Source organism: Chaetura pelagica, unplaced genomic scaffold, assembly GCF_000747805.2.
Source record: "Chaetura pelagica isolate M959 unplaced genomic scaffold, ChaPel_1.0 scaffold264, whole genome shotgun sequence".
Taxonomy (NCBI): domain Eukaryota; kingdom Metazoa; phylum Chordata; class Aves; order Apodiformes; family Apodidae; genus Chaetura; species Chaetura pelagica.
In genome coordinates this window covers 1,977,991-1,980,575 of record NW_009953064.1, presented here as the reverse complement: position 1 = coordinate 1,980,575, position 2,585 = coordinate 1,977,991, and positions in this window count along the sequence as shown.

Here is a 2,585-nt window from a genome sequence, read left to right as displayed (position 1 = left end):
TCAGGGACATTGCCCACCAAATGAAGAGTGGCTGGTGGCTCACCCCATGTTTGTCTCTGAGCAGGTGACGACATGAGTGGCTCTGGGAGTGGTGACAGCTGTCCTGATGATGTCTGTGGCAAAAGACTTTCTAAGAGCCCCAGCACCAGGCGGCCAGAAACACACGCTATTCCTAAGCAGTCTGGACACGGCATCAATGGGGCCAGCAGCACATCTTTGCCTTCTGCCTTCCTCCTCCTTTTGGTGGCTTTCACTGCCACGCAGCAGTTGTGGCGGTAACTCACTCGCACAGCCAGGAAAGAGACTGCGGCCGAGGGCTTCACTTTGCCAAAATCAACCAACCAACAAAAGGACATATTTAATTCACCTTGGCAAAAAAAAAAAAAAGGAAAAGAAAAGGGAAAAAAAAAAAAGGTAGGAAGGAGAAAAAGGTTTAAGTTGTTTGCTATTTCTGGCAGTGCTCGAGCTGTTCTCTTCTTTCTTGGTCTCTTCCCCAAAGCTGGGCCCTTCTTTCCGTACCTCATTGTTTTACTTTTATTGCCACAAACTGACTCTGGGGGCTGTAACAAGCCTTTGCAGAGAGGCCTCAGGGGGAACCCGGGGGCCCCTCCGAGGGCAGCTTATCTGCTGCCTCCAGTGGAATATGCAATTGCCCTGATCTTGTTACCCCGGCGCTGCTGCACCCTGTGGCTGCCAGAGCACACGGCGCCGCTCTCTGGGGCGGAGAGACTGGGATCTTCAGCGTGGCTTCAGTGCTGCATCCAGGGGCTCCTTTGGGCTTTTCCTCTCTACTTCCTAGGCAGGCAGAGATGGCCTTTCACATCCAGTGGCATAGGTGGAGCGTGAGCAGGTTTGGTGGGTTGAACTGAAACAGTTTGGCAGTGGCTGTTGGACCCAAAAAGCGCAGAACTCCCTTTTCCTTTGGAAAGGTCACAAGTGGGTTTATTGACTAGAGCTTGTAGCTGATAACAATTTGAAATGTAGGTCTACATCTAAGTGACTGGGAATGAGTGTTAGGGGTTGGGGTTTGGGGTATTCTTTCTTTGCATGCTAGTTGGAAAGCCATTTTCTACCCAAGTAATAATGGTCCAGTTTCTACCTGCAGTGCAGTACCGTCACAGGTAACAGAGAGATGAAACTAGGCAGAGTGGGATTCTCTGCCTGACATAGCTGTGCTGCCTTCTCCTCCTCTGGCCCCAGCAGTGGATCCCTTTTTTTCATTAGTAAAAAGACCAGGGACTTGTTACTATCTGGAGCATGGAGACTGGTTGTGGGAGCTCACACCAGGCACCTGCAGGTATGATCTCCAGGCAGCTGCCTTAGAGCAGAGGGGCTGACAGCAATGAGCCCTGGGCTGTCTTTGCCCAGGAGACTGACTCAAGGCAGCACCTGCCAGGAGGCATGTGAAGATGGGACATGTTTGTTTGGGATACTTCTTTCTTTTTGATGTTTGTTCCTGTTGCATTGTAGGTTTTTAAGTTAATTCCTGCATGCTATCCTTCTGTGCACCTTTCCTGGCCTCTGCAGGGACAGGGTGAGAGGGCAGATGAGACACCTGCCAGCAGCTTCATTTGGGCTCAGGGAAGGGCAAGGTTCACCCTGTGCTGCCCCATCCCACCATGCACCAGCTGCTGGGTCACACTGGTGGGTGCCCTAACCTTGAAGTGCTTGGTGGGGTAGGCTCTTTGCCAGATTTTGAAACTGGGGGTGGTGAAAGATAAAAATATCCTCACGTAGCTGTAGGAGTGTCTGTGCTTTTAGGGCTGTGTGCTTTGGGGCTTCCAGAAGGCCTGACAGGTTCAGCAGGCATAAGCTGGAGAAGTAGGTTTAGCAGATGCTACAGGTAGAACACAGCCACTGTGACTGGTTGGGCCAAGAGCATGCCCAGGGGTTGGGCTTCATTCATACAGGGGGGTGTGAGTTTCAAATGTTTGTTCTGTGGGCAAGAGGGAGGGCAGAGGTGGAATTATCTCATAATCTACTGGTCTGCACAGCACGTCAGAGCATTTCTCCTCTGTCCTGCCAGAGGAGACATGTCTTTGGGCTGAGCAAATGTTATGGGGTTGGGGTTTGGCTGTTTTTTAAGAAAGGGGGGGAAAAAAACCTCCACAACATTTTTAACATTAGCAGTTTCTAGAATGTGCAATTTAAGGGAACACAAGAACATGAGCAAGGTAATGGCAAAAGCTGGTGCAGGGGGCAGCTGGTCACCCACCCTCCCTGGGGCTGGAGTCCTGCCTGGGGCCTGGTAATGACACTGACAGTGCCTCAAACAAGGCAGAGATTTTAGGGCAGCTTTCACTGGCTTCTCCAGGTCACTGTGACTAATGTTTCTGCTTGGTATTCTTTCTGCCTTGTACTCACCTTCTTGTAAGGTTAAAACTGATGGAAGCTGGTACGGTTTCAGAAATTAAAGCCAAGGTGCAGGATGTTGGCTAAAGGACTAACACCGCTAGACCCATCAGAACCCAGGATTGGATAAATACAGCTAATGGATTTATACAGATTTATTTACTTCTAGAAATGTAGCAAGTTCCAGGTTACTTTTACTGCTCTATGGAGTTCCTGTCTTTTGGTTTTTCCTT